Raw genomic sequence first — 14,763 nt, forward strand, 5'->3', positions numbered from 1 at the left:
AAACAACCCAAGTTGGGTTGAAAATGGAAAAACCCAGCAATTGGGTTGTTTTAACCCAGCGGTAGGGTTAAATGTTTGCTCAACCTGCTGGGTAGTTTTATTTAACTCAACTATTGTTTAAAAATTACTGTATTGCTTAATTAAAATTAACCCAAAGTATGTTGGAAATGAACATTTATTAATGTTCACTGAATAACTATTAAACAATAAACATTTATTAAATTGCTTATTAATACATTTATATTAATAAACTATTAAACCATTGCATTTATATTAATAAAATATTAAAGCTTATTAATAAACATTCACCTTTTGTCTATTATTGTTGCCTCTAATTGCATCTGGTTTTTAATTTCCCAACTATTTTGGGTTCATTTTAGGCTAGGCAAATATCAATTTTTAAACAATAGTTGGTTTAAATAAAACTACCCAGCAGGTTGGGCAAACATTTAACCCAACCGCTGGGTTAAAACAACCCAATCGCTGGGTTTGTCCATTTTCAACCCAACTTGGTTGTTTTTAACCCAGCATTTTTTAGAGTGTATCTGAAAATTTAGTCCTAACTTTTTCCCAACCCCTAAACCTAACCCTATCAATAACTTATCCCTAAAATCAGAGGGAAATGATAGTTGAATAACACTGTCGTGGAAGCACCTAATCCAGGTTGTAAGCCTAAACTTGACATAAATTGTAAACATGTCCCTCAAATCTGATTGGTTGATTGGAATGTTGTTCCAGGATCAACAAAGATCCAGGAACATGTTGTACTTGGTGAAATCACATTCACCATATGACTATCTTCTTTCAGACGAACACAATCAGAGATATATTTAAAAATATCATGGCTTTTCCAAGCTTTACAATGGTAGTGAATGGGGCTCGAGATTTTGAAGCCCACAAAAAATGCATCCATCCATCATAAAAATAATCCATACAGCTCCAGGGGGTTAATAAAGACCTTCTGAAGTGAAGCGAAAGGCCTTCTGAAGACGGCCGTGCGCATCGATTTGCAGCAGTAGAGTAACCCCTGACCAAACACATGATGCAATGACGAATGTGGAAGAGCAGAGAATAGAGCAAAACTCTATTAATTAGAATTAGAAATCTAAAACGAGAAATCTTCAAGAGAAATGTTGGAGGATTTCGATATAAGATTTCGATATATATTTCGGGAGCTTGAGTTTGTTGCACAGCCCTATTTGTTTAAACCGCGAGAGGCGTCTAAACTTGCGATACTCCTATGTCCTACGTCATACATCACGTTAGAGGTTACTCCTGTGTTGCAAGTATACTTGTAGTTATTTGTAGTTAGCTAGTTATTTTAGTTTAGAAAGTTTTAAATATGGATATTTTTCTTACAAAAACCCATCGCTTCGCTTCAGAAGGCCTTTATAGATGGATGCATTTTTTGGGGCTTCAAAATCTATATCCCCATTCACTCCCATTATAAAGCCTGGAAGAGCCAGGATATTTTTAAATATATCTCCGATTGTGTTCGTCTGAAAGAACATAGTCTTATACAACTAGGATAGCTTGAGGATGAGTGAATCATGGGATAATTTTCATTTTTGGGTGAACTACCCTTTTAAGAACTGATGGAAAACAGTTCTTCTATGGCATCACTAAAAAGCCACCCCCTACCCCCAAATTGAAACCTTTATTTTATAGTCTGAAGAACAATTTAATAATCTAAAGAGCCTTTTTCCAGAACCATTTTTTGTAATGGAAAGGTTCCATCGATGTAAAAGGTTTATCATGAAACTATGTTGATATAGAGCTTTTATTTTAAGAGTGTAGGGAGAAAAAAATACTTGAAAGCATAGCAAAATTTGTTGATACTGAATGTGTGGCAAGTAGTATGTTGTTAATGCAGCAAAATACAAGACGGTTTCTGTCATCAGAAAAGCCACATTGCAATTCAGACTTCTACACAAGCAAATTGCAGGGCATTTGCCATCAGAGGTCCCACCCGGGGTACCACAATAGAGACAGTCAAACACAACCCCCAAAGGTCAACTTGTTTTCACTGCTTTTAAATTTCAGAATCACCTTGGTGACCATTCTCCCCTCACCTCCATCAGTTGCTTGCCTGCACTGTCTCTTCCCTTTGTCTCCTGCCTCAGCGGGTACATGCAGGGTCATGCGCTGTAAAAAGAAACAGACAGGAGTGTGGCAAACATGTGGGAGTCTAATAAGGAATCATTCAGAACGTGTACAGTAAAGCGCATAGATACTGTACATATTGGGCTCCTAATTTTATATTAAATTTATAACTCATATTAAATGTTTATCTTTTGCATGCTTCTGAAGAGATCTATGCTTTCTAGATTAAACAACTTGCGTTGTAAATGGGGAAATGAGCACCAACCAAACATACTCAAAGCAGTAAGAGCTGCGAAAAGAAAGACCTCGGGGAACAATGAAAAGATTGTGAAATCTATTATTGCTCTGGTTTTCCTCAAGCCCTATATGTCCCTGAGCATACTGAGATTGAAATATGTGCTTCTTTGTGCATTGCCTTAGAGCACACATGAAAGAAACCATATGTGACCAGCTGGTTATAACTTTGAGTCTTACAATACTGAATGCACAAATTTATATTTTATGTATATTAATGGTTTCATTTGAAGGGTAATTGCCATGACAGATAGGTCTCAAGGGTCAAAGAAAAGGAAGGTGTAAATATTTAGGTCATTCTAAATAGATGGTGCCATTTGTACCTGAATTTTCTTTTTTAATTTTTTAATTTAATAAGGTTACTGAGCTTTTAATCAATTCTTGGCAACAAAAAATAAAATAAAATAAAAATAATCCCTAAACCTTCTGATCACCTTCTTTGCCAAGAACATTATTTTTACCTTTTCTGTGAAAAATCTGATTTCCCAAAACAGAGTTGAATTTACAAAGGGAAAAATAAGTGTAATGATAATGAAATATTAATTTAAAATGAATGTAAAAGAAACTTTCCTCTGTTTGTAAAGAAAATTATGTCACTCTCAATATTATGTCAGAAAGATCAAAGTATTATTTTAAAGAGGAGGGATTTTAACAGTATAAGGAGGTTGAAAATTAAAATGAGGGGCAAAGTGCATTTCAGAAAAAGTAACATTATGTGAAAGCATGATATTGTTATAAAAAGCAATGAGGTTTGAGGTAGAATTCAAATTTGTTTAATTTAAAAGACTATTTGCTGATATTCAAAACACGAACATTTAAAAAAAATACAAATCATATTTTTATATATTTTTCTTTAAATAAATATAATTTACAGGCAAATCTCTCAAATAAAGTCAATGAGCTGCAGTGTCCTGTGAATGTGTATTAATTGTAAGTCATGACAAACATGGCAGTGTTTCCTGTGAATGACATCTACTGTAATATCAAAATCGGACTTTGTTGGACCATTCTTGCACAGGGAAAAATCTGTTAAACAATTTATCAACAAAATGGCAGTGAATGGTAACCGAAATTCTGAAGACAAATAAAATGAAAATTAATCAATACAACTCCAGGGGGTTAATAAAGGCCTTCTGAAGCGAATCGATGCATTTGCTGTAAGACAACTTTCATTATTAAAACTTTATAAAGTAAAATAACGAGTTTTCGGTGGAACAGCCATATGTATTTGATGTACGTTCAAAAAGCGTTAACTTCCGCGACGTGTCGAACATCATGGAACATCTTGTTATTCTACTTTTATTAACCCTCTGGAGTCATATGGATTATTTTTTTTATGGATGGATGCTTTTTTTTGGTTTAGTTTTCAGAATTTGGGCTACCATTCACAACCATTATAAACCTTGGAGGACTAAGGATATTTTTTAAATATATATCTGATTGTGTTCGTCTGAAAGAAGACACCTAGGATGGCTTGAGGGTGAGTAAATCATGAAATAATTTTCATTTTTGGGTGATCTATCCCTTTAATGTGTGTATTTTGGGATTGTTGTCTATTGTGACAGTAAATTATGTCTTGAAATAATGAGTTTGAGTATGACTGTGTTTTCCAACACAGCATAGAGGTGAGTTCCCAGACAATTCACAATTCACGTCACCTTTAATTTTTAAATTATTTGACAAGAGCAGGGACTTATCATTAAAGGCAAATTCAAGGAAGGAAGGTCACGAAGACTGGATGTCCTCCCAGAGCTCCTCGATGTGTCTCTTGGCTGCACAGACTCTAAGCTGACACCAATTAAAGAGATTACATCTCAGTTTACAAGGAAAGCTGAAGTCCTCCATGCTGGTGATCTTATCTGACAAGGTTACCAGATGCCAGGCAGGGAGGGCATGACCTCCAAGGCTTTCAAGTGGCCTCTTAAGAGTGTTTTCACCACTCAAAACATCAGTACCCACAGGCCAGTGTCTGAATTACGTCTGAGACACAGAAATTTTTGCATGTGTGAATGTTGCTCGTAGTGGTATACATTTATTTTCTGTCACATGAAACCAGCATCAAAATACATTGTCATGTTGATGGTAAATAATATAATCAACAGAAATCTACAAAAATTTGAAGGAAAATAAAGTGTCTTGAAAAAGTGTTAAGACCCATAATCATTCCTTTCATTTGGAAATTGGTTTTCTGTGATATGTTTCATTTGAATGACATTTCACGGAGTTTTCTGTAAGGAAAATAACTGAAATATACAGTTTACATTGATACTCTGTGGGTGTTGCACTTCAAATCAAGCATTATGAAGAGCTCTTGATTGATTCACCTTCATTCTCAGCCAGTGAACTCTGGGCTTATTCAGAGTGATTCTTCACCTCTCTGTGGCCTCGCTCAGTCAGCTTGAGAGAGTTTTGAGGGACCAGCTTTCAAAGGAAGTGTCTGCGTTGTATTAGCTTCCACTTCATGATATGTTTGATGTTCATGAACATGTGTTCCAACTCCATATTATTATATTTTCTTCCACTTTACACAGAATGTCCAAGATTATTCCAGTACACTGTAAAAAATAAATCCATAAAATAACAGAAAAAGAACTGGCAGCTCATTTTCCGGTTAATATCCAGTAATTTTACAGATATTTCCGTTAACACAACGGAATGAAGTGCAAAATTCTAAATACAGATAAAACACCTGTAAAAAATAAAAACTGAAAATTCTGTTAAATTAATACAGTACATTGTGCCCTATTTTTACAGATTGTTTTTAGAGCTAGGACATTCTGTTTAAGGTCTTATTTTTTCAAATTCTTTGTCAAATTTTCCATTTTGAGTGAACTATTCCATTAGCTACCAATAGTTATCCAATGTAAAAGTTGTTTTAATCTTGTACACGGCCAATTATAAGGCAACTAAATACTTTTTTTTAGATGGTTTGGTCTGTACAAGTTTTTGCGTCAGTAAATCACTAAGGCGAGACGTCACTTTTATTCAAGTGAATATTCTAATCAGTTACACTGTAAAAACATTTTTTTCCTGATTTGTTATCACTACATTTTTTCTTTGGTCAAATCAACTAGATAATTAATGTAGTTCAGATAATATAATATTTTGAGTTTCCGTTGATTAAACCAATCACCTTCATTGTAATTTCAATGAACTCAAAATTTTAAGGCAACCAGGTAACTTACTTTTTAAAGTTAAACTTACAAGTTATTTTTTACAGTGTACTGTACACTCTAAAAAAATAAAACATTGGTTCAACAAAAACAACAACAAAAAATATGTTAACGCTTTCCACTAGAATTTTTAACTTAAGCCATTTGGGAGGATTACATTAATTCAAAGCAATATTTTGAGTTGATCCAACATAATGTTTTAAGTAAGGTGAAGACTTTTTTGCCACAATTAAAACACATTTCTAAGTAACATGAACTTAATAATTGTCAATATGAATGCAACTATTTAAGTTGATCCAACATAATGTTTTAAGTAAGGTGAAGACGTTTTTTTGCCACAATAAAATGTATTTCTAAGTAACATGAACTTAAAAATTGTCAACATGAATGCAACTATTTAAGTTGATCCAACTTAATAATGTTTTAAGTGAGGTGAAGACACTTTTTGCAGACAATAAAACGCATTTAATATGAACTTTCCAAGCACCGCTTGTCACCATGATGGTAAATCTCCAAAAACTCACATTAACAGAAACTCTTCTAAATTAGCATAACAAAACACTAATTACTGCTAAATCTCCCTTACCATTAATCTTGTGCAAAAAAACATTATATAACACTTAATTTTAGCATTTACTCTCCCTTTCAAGTGCCATGGGCAAAGCATGATGGGAAATATAAATCCCAGCCCAGTTTCACTTAACTTAAGTTCGTCTAAATTAAAAGAAGTGTTCATACAACTCAAAACAATGAAACACGTTTACACGTCATCAGATTGTATTTTACATTAACAGAACTTAAAATTAAATACATTTTTGATTAACTGAAAATGTTAAACTATGACAAGTCATGATAGTAGATTGAATCAACAGGCATAATTAGTCATCCAAGCTCAATAAAATAACAATTACAAGTAAAAAGTCTAACAGCATTTCAGAACTTGATTTTTTATTTCACAACAATATATATATTTAAGTAATGACTAAAGGTCCCCTGAATTAGTTTAGAGTGTATAGGCATATACCTTGAAATTCTGACTACAAAAACAATTATGGACATTTCAACAAATATAAAAGATAACTTACAAAATATCTAACTATTGGTTTTTGGAACAAATTTTGCACATATTTATGACAATTAAAGTATATGTGACAATCAAAATTAACACCTTTACTATGAGTCAACTAGACCCCATCTCCCCTATTTAAAACAGAAAGTGAAAACTACATCAAAAACAGATACATGGTAAATGATGTATATGATAGTAACATTCACTTGTATGCGAAACAAGGCTAGTTGTATATTTGATTTCTGATTTTTCTTTGCAGGTGATTTTTTTTTATTCCATTTTCAACTCAGATAAAGGTCAGTGTGTCTTTATTTATTTATTTAAATACCATAGTTCTGTCATACTAGTGTCATTTTGCCTAATTGAAACCCACAGCAGAGGCTAGTAAAAGTTTTTATGGCAAGGGTTTTGTCAGAGGAATGTTGTACACCTTTTTAATGATTTTAAAAAGAGGTCAATAAGTTCCAAAAATCAGGAACCAATGGTGAATAAAATAGTCTGTGAAAACCCGATGCTTTAGTTGGAAAAGCAGCGAAGACTTCCAGTCTGTATTGTTCTACATGAGAATTCAAAGGATGCTGTTGATTTGTTTGGCTGTTTGAAGCATCTCAGCTCTTTGTCTGTCTTGCTGCCCTTCACTGAAGAGTAACTGACCAGCTGCAGAAGTCAAGCCCACCCACCAACCCCTTTTCCCCAATCATAGAGTGAAGCGTTTTTCTGCTACACCACCGGAATCATCACGATGCCCACAACACATGAGAAGCAGGTGCAGAGGAGGTTTGTGTGTGTGTGTGTGTGAGGAACAGGTGCAGAGGAACTCGTGTTTGGGGGTGGGGGGGGGATTTGCTTTCACAGTAGCCTACTGACTTGATGTCTCTATGAAATAGGTTGAGGGTTACCTATTCTAAAAAAAACCCACTGCATTTGTGCAGGCTTAAATATTGCTTTGTTTGTGGGATTGTAATTTTCTCCCAGAAATTGAGTTGCACAACTCAACTTAAAACTGGTGGAAGTATGTGTGAGTATTCAACAGTGTATTATTTCCTTTCCTCTTAGAAATTTGACGGAAGACGTAGGATGACTGAAGTAGGCCCTTTGCCAATCTCAAAATAAGCAACCAACAGTCATTATAATTTAAGTAGACTTCATTCCAGTGGTTGGAATTGAAATCAAAGTCAAAATGAAAACATTTTGCAATCAAATAGTGATAACCAGTGATAATCAAAACAAAATTATGCTTGTTTATGTCACTTGAGCTTAGTGTCAATCCTCTGTTGTATTGTGAACTTACTAAAATAGAAAAATAAAAATTTAAAAACATAATAAAATATAATACAAACTTTAAAAATTATGCTAAATTATACTAAATTTTCTCATCAATGTGAGAAAACAAGTAGGCTGTATGTTTGGAGGTCTTTACATTCAACCTAACAAGAATCATGTCTATTAAATAAGATCATGGTAATTTGGTTTATTTGTACATCCAAGGTCACAGAGTGTGTAAGAATCACAGCTGAGGCAAATATTTGAGTCTCATCCAATACATAGTGCAGAAAAGAAAAGGTAGGAAACATTACTGACCTTGCTGCACCAACATGAAAGGAATCACATCACATTAATTTGGTTACTTTTTAGTCACCCATGAAAATGGTTTGGAAAAATGTTATTGTTCATATTTCTTCTTTTTTTAAAGTAATCTCATTAATGCTTTCGGTGACCTTTGCCAAAATAGCAGTGATTTTCCACAAATACAGCAAGAGTCTGTCCAATCAGCCAGTCACTTTAACTCCCATTGTGGTTTTAATGGAACATTCGACATGGCTTTGCTTCCAAACACCGTTTTTTTCTTCTTCTTCTTCTTCTTTTTTCCCCCCATCTGAACAAGACTGAATGGGAACACACTCTTGCACAGCTGTGTCTCTGTTCTGTTAGTGTGCGTGTATATATGTGTGTGTGTATATATATATATACATATATATATATATATATATATAGGCCAACTTTGAAGAACTTTTGAGATTTAACATACATCTATTAAAAAAAATCATTGTTCAGTGGCTATAGTGTCATCTTTATCTCTTTCAGATTTTAGGCATTTAGACATCACTCTTATTATCACATAGCGGTTACATATTCCCTCATATCTAAAGAAAGGAACAAAATAAAAGCTTTGAAAGCAAGGGATGTGAAGACACATTTTAGGACCTTGAGAGAAAAAGTACCTCTGTTGAAACGGAACTTTCAATACAACCATGGAATAAAGACTTTGTACTTTGTATCTATATCTATATCTATATCTATATCTATATCTGTATCTGTATCTAGATGTGGGTGTGTGTGTGTGTGTGTGTGTGTGTGTGTGTGTGTGTGTGTGTGTGTGTGTGTGTGTGTGTGTGTGTGTGTGTGTGTGTGTGTGTGTGTGTGTGTGTGTGTGTCGGTGGGGGGGTGTGATCTTTAAAAAAAAAACAAAGTGGAATGACAGAGGCAATCTAATTGTTGAAAAGAATCAATTGCAAAAGCCATTCCAGCAGAAATCAAAATACATAAAGAAAAGAAAGAAATTAAGTGGCAGGAAATTTTCCTCTCACAGTCACATTCTGACAAAGACAGCATTCAAACTCCAACAAAAGAATCCAGTGACATGGTCCAATTCAAGGACAATGTACATTTATCTGTTGATGATTGTTAGTTTTGAAATGAAGCAACAACATATATCCCAAACATATGTCATTTGTACTACAAATGAACACTTATTAAACATCTATAAATAAGTAAATGTGGCTATAAAAATATAAGTTGGGTTGAAATTATTTTTATAATCTTACCTGTATCTTAAAGTTGGCATGAAACAGAAGTTGAAACAAAAGTATTAGTTAAAAGTATTTTCTTCTCTGTTTGGACGTACATCTGAGGGAATCAGATTCTCGAACATGAAAAATGTAGGGCGGGACTTGATTTTGTCCATTGGGAATTGATTGGATTATTGGGTGGTTGTGATTTGCTATTGCTGTGATTGACAGGTTGTCCCACCCTCACACCATTAAACACATCATCAGAGAAGAGAAGAGATGTTGCTGCAAGAGTGAGAGGAAGTTATTTTGATTACAGATTACGAAGACACATGAAGAAAAAAAGAAAAGATGTGCACGGATAAATCACTTATAATAAATACTGCAATATTGCATAAAAATTGGAATTGTCGTTTTTGAATTCATGCTGACATTAAAGGGTTAGTTCACCCAAAAATGAAATTAATGTTATTTATTACTCACCCTCATGTCGTTCTACATCCGTTAGACATTCTTTCATCTTCGGATACAAATTAAGATATATATTTTAAGATCTTTTGTTTCGAATTAGTGATTCGGATCTCCAGTCAAACGGCTAAACTGCTGAAATCACGTGACTTTGGGACTCCGATTCACTGATTCGATTCTTAAAGCTCCGAAGCAGTGTTTTGAACTCGGTCCATATAGATATTGTTAAAAAGTCGTTATTCTGTTTTTTTGGTGCACAAAAATATTCTTGTCGATTTACAATATTAAGATCGAACCACTGAACTCACATGAACTGTTTCAAATATGTTTTTAGTACCTTTATGGACCTTGAGAGGTGCAGTAACATTGCTGGCAATGGAGGCTTCACTATGCCATCGGGTTTCATCAACAATATCTTAATTTGTGTTCCGAAGATGAACAAAGGTCTTACAGGTGTGGAACGACATGAGGGTGAGTAATAAATCCTTTAAAGCCTCCGCTTTAAAGGATTGTCCACAGCAACAGATTTTTGTTATAAGAACATTCTCCAAATTTTCAGTGTTGGTTCTGGGAACATAAAAATGTCCGGTTTTCTGTAGTTTTGCTTACTTTTGGTCTTGAAGCATTTTTTTTTTTAGAAGAAAGTAATAAGTCAATTGATTTGATAAACATCATTTGTAACACTGAAGTGATTTGTGTAAAATTGTCCAAAACTATTTGAAGGTTAAGAAGTTGAGACACACTTAGACATCAACACAAACCTCAACAATGGTGACAATCAAAAAATAATTCAGCTGCATGATTTATTCATGCCACAATGCATGCTGTTTTGTATGCTGGCATGAAGCATGTCACCATTGTTGTGTTTTATATGCCGAATGTTGATGTCTGTGAGTGTATAATGGGCACAAAACATGTTTTAAACAGAAAGTCAACAATGACAGTGTTATTTATACACTCACAGACACCAACATTCAGCATCTGAAACAAAACAATGGTGTTACAAATGATCATTATCACATCAGCTGAGTTTAATACTATATAATAATGCTTCAATTCTGTAAGTCAGCAATTACAGAAAAAGCTTTAGACCACTTTAATGTAGTCATTTGACTGTTAAACAGACATGTTGATCTGCTTTATCAAAACCCCTGTAATTACTGAAAAAAAAGAAACTTAACAAATGTCAAGGGTGAAGAGCCCAACTAAAGCAAATACTGATCACCATGATGGTGAACTCAAACCAAACATTTTCAACCAAACATCAACATCTAAACCTTTGTTAATTCTCAATAAGAACTGCTGTAGACGTCAGACAGAAATAAACTAAATCTGGTTAGTAATAAGTGAAGCTGGTAATGCTGTTTGTGGAATTGTTTAATCCTCCTCTGCTGAGATCTTCAGAGATTTGGGGCCCTATTTTAACAATCTAAGTGCACGGTCTAAAGCGCATGGTGCAAGTGCACTTAGGGCGTGTCCGAATCCACTTTTTCTAATTTAAAGGGATAGTTCACCCAAAAATGAAAGCTTGATGTTTATCTGTTTACCCCCAGTGCATCCAAGATGTAGGTGACATTTTTTCTTCAGTCGATCACAAATGATGATTTTTAACTGCAAGCCATTATTTGACTGACAGAGGGCAGCTCTGTCAGTCAAATAATGGCGGTTGATGGGAACTTCATCTATAAGAGTGAATAAACCTTGCTTAGACAAATCCAAATGAAACCTTGCGGCTCGTGACGACACATTAATGTCCTATGACACGAAACGATCGGTTTGTGCGAGAAACCGAACATTATTTATATAATTTTTTACCTCTGATACACCACTATGTCCAACTCCGTTCAGCATCGGTTAGTGATGTCTGATCGCGCTCTGTCAACGTCAGTGATGTCTGACACTCATTGAAGTATATGCCCGAGACATCACTGCCGTTGTCAGAGCGCGATCAGACATCACTAAAGGAGTCCTGAACGGAGTTGGACATAGTGGTGTATTAGAGGTAAAAATTTATATAAATACTGTTCGGTTTCTCTCACAAACCGATCGTTTCGTGTCATAGGACATTAATGTGTCGTCACGAGCCGCAAGTTTTCATTTGGATTTGTCTAAGCAAGGTTTATTCACTCTTATAGATGAAGTTCCCATCAACCGCCATTATTTGACTGACAGAGGGCAGCGGTTGCAGTTAAAAATCATCATTTGAGATCGACTGAAGAAAAAATGTCATCTACATCTTGGATGCACTTGGGGTAAGCAGATAAACATAAAATTTTCATTTTTGGGTGAACTATCCCTTTAACAATGGGAAAAATGTTCGGTGTGCCTGGTCTAAAAGGGTTGTCCCTATTCTCTTAATGAGTAACGGGTGTATTTTGGGTGTAACGTGCAATAAACCAATCAGAGTCTCTCCCATTCCCTTTAAAAGCCAGTTGCGCTCGCGCCATGGCGGATTTGTTATTTACATGGCAGAATTTGCAAGCGGAAAGACTGAACACTTCTCCAGAGAGGAAATGGATCTGCTTGTGCACGAGGTTAAAGCGCATGAGCAGACCATCTACTCTATATAACATTGCATAAACAAAGTTCACACAGCTAATATAACCCTCAAAATGGATCTTTACAAAGTGTTCGTCATGCAGCATATCAGAAGTATGGTATTTATTTGGATGTTTACATTTGATTCTGAATGAGTTTGATAGTGCTCCTTGGCTAAAGCTATCGATACACACTGTTGGAGAGATTTATAAAGAATGAAGTTGTGTTTATGAATTATACAGACTGCAAGTGTTTAAAAATGAAAATAATGACGGCTCTCGTCTCCGTGAATACAGTAAGAAACAATGGTAACTTTAACCTCATTTAACAGTACATTAGCAACATGCTAATAAAAACATTTAGAAAGACAGTTTACAAATATCACTAAAAATATCATGAAATCATGGATCATGTCAGTTATTATTGCTCCAGCTGCCATTTTTCGCTATTGTTCTTGCTTGCTTACCTGCATAAAGTCTGTTGATTCGGCTGTGCACATCCAGATGTTAATACTGGCTTGTCTAATGCTTGAACATGGGCTGGCATATGCAAATATTGGGGGTGTACATATTAATGATCCTGACTGTTGTGTCACAGTCTGTGTTATGTTGAGATTCGCCTGTTCTTCAGAGGTCAAATCAAATTTACATAAGAAGGAGGAAACAATGGTGTTTGAGACTCACTGTATGTTTGTAACGAGGTCAGTAGATGTGGGAAGAAGGAGGCGGAACCGGCGAACATTCAACAAAACTTTAATCTCAAAATAAACAAACAACAAAACGGAAGTAATGCCGGCCACACAAACATAATAAAACATACCCTGTGTCTCAATCAGCTCCCTAGTTCAGTAGTCAGGGTACTGACCAGGGAGTCATTTTAAGGGCTGTCTCAATCGCAGAATCCTTTCGGGGCACTGAAATGTTCGCTCCCTGAAAAGTCCCACAATGCACCATGAAAACCAGGGAGCATTGATGCTCACTATGCTCCCTTAACGGAAGTTCTGAAGCGCAAAACTTGAATCACGTGAGCCAACTCATACACATAACGATACGCGATAGATGTTTTTAAAAATACAAACCGTTATTTTATTATATTTCAGCATAAACATACATCGCTCGACAGGTAATGAACATAATCTAGCTAACATTTATAATTTATTCACGGCTGAAATGTTGCACGTATATGTAACAAGCAAATAATTAACCATGTACTTTAAATAACATTACAAGTAATGTCAGAAAATATCAGCTCTGTTGTTGGTCATAAATACCAGTAGTGATGTACAATGAGGACATTGTCACGTCGCCGGAAATAGAGTCATAAGTGTCCCAATGTGTAATGAACAGCATCTTTTACTGTCCTTACCAGTGCCCGAATTCGTGTATACTGATTCACGAGCTCGGGAGCTAGGGAACTGATTGAGACACACCCATAAAATGTCCAGAGGTGCTTCTCAATATCCCTCCTCGTCTCCTCGCTCCTCCGTCCTCCATCCTATGACCCGGAAAACAATCGAGCTCAGCCATCTTGAAGGACATCTCAATCCTCTAATTGCACCGCGAGGAGGCGAGGAACGTGGAGTGAGGAGGCTTTCTGAGAAGTCATGAGCGAGGATACACAGGTGCATCCTTTGCGGAAGTCTTTCTCCTCGAGTAACCTGACACACGCATAAATTCTCCTCCCCCTTCGTATCTGTCACAATAATTTAAATGTATGCTTTACTTTTACAGATTAAATAAACTTTATATCTCATATAATTCAACTAGGCATCTTGCTGTATTAATATTTATTATATTTTTTTTAAATAACCAATTTAACAACATGTGGGTAGATCCCTCATGCGCAGCTGATTACGCTTTGAAGTGACGCTAAAGGGAGCGAGGATTTATCATTTCAATTGATTCAATTCCTCCGTCCTCTCGTCTTTTCCTTGCGTCCTCCCCTGGCATCCTGGAGGGGTGGAGCTAAGACGCGAGTAAAGGAAGCAATGAAAGGAAACGAGGATGCACAAATAAGAATTGAGAAACACCCCAGGCCTGGTCCTCTCTCGTCCTTCACTGTAGTCGCTCCTCCTTTTATGCAGGTGAAGCTCATTAAAGGAACACTCCACTTTTTTTGAAAATAGGCTCATTTTCCAACTCCCCTAGAGTTAAACAGTTGAGTTTTACCGTTTTCGAATCCATTCAGCCGATCTCCGGTTCTGGCGGTACCACTTTTAGCATAGCTTAGCATAGTTCATTGAATCTGATTAGACCGTTAGCATCATGCTTAAAAATGACCAAAGAGTTTTGATATTTTTCCTATTTAATACTTCACTCTTCTGTAGTTA

The sequence above is a fragment of the Chanodichthys erythropterus genome, chromosome 4, assembly GCF_024489055.1.
Source record: "Chanodichthys erythropterus isolate Z2021 chromosome 4, ASM2448905v1, whole genome shotgun sequence".
Classification (NCBI taxonomy): Eukaryota; Metazoa; Chordata; class Actinopteri; order Cypriniformes; family Xenocyprididae; genus Chanodichthys; species Chanodichthys erythropterus.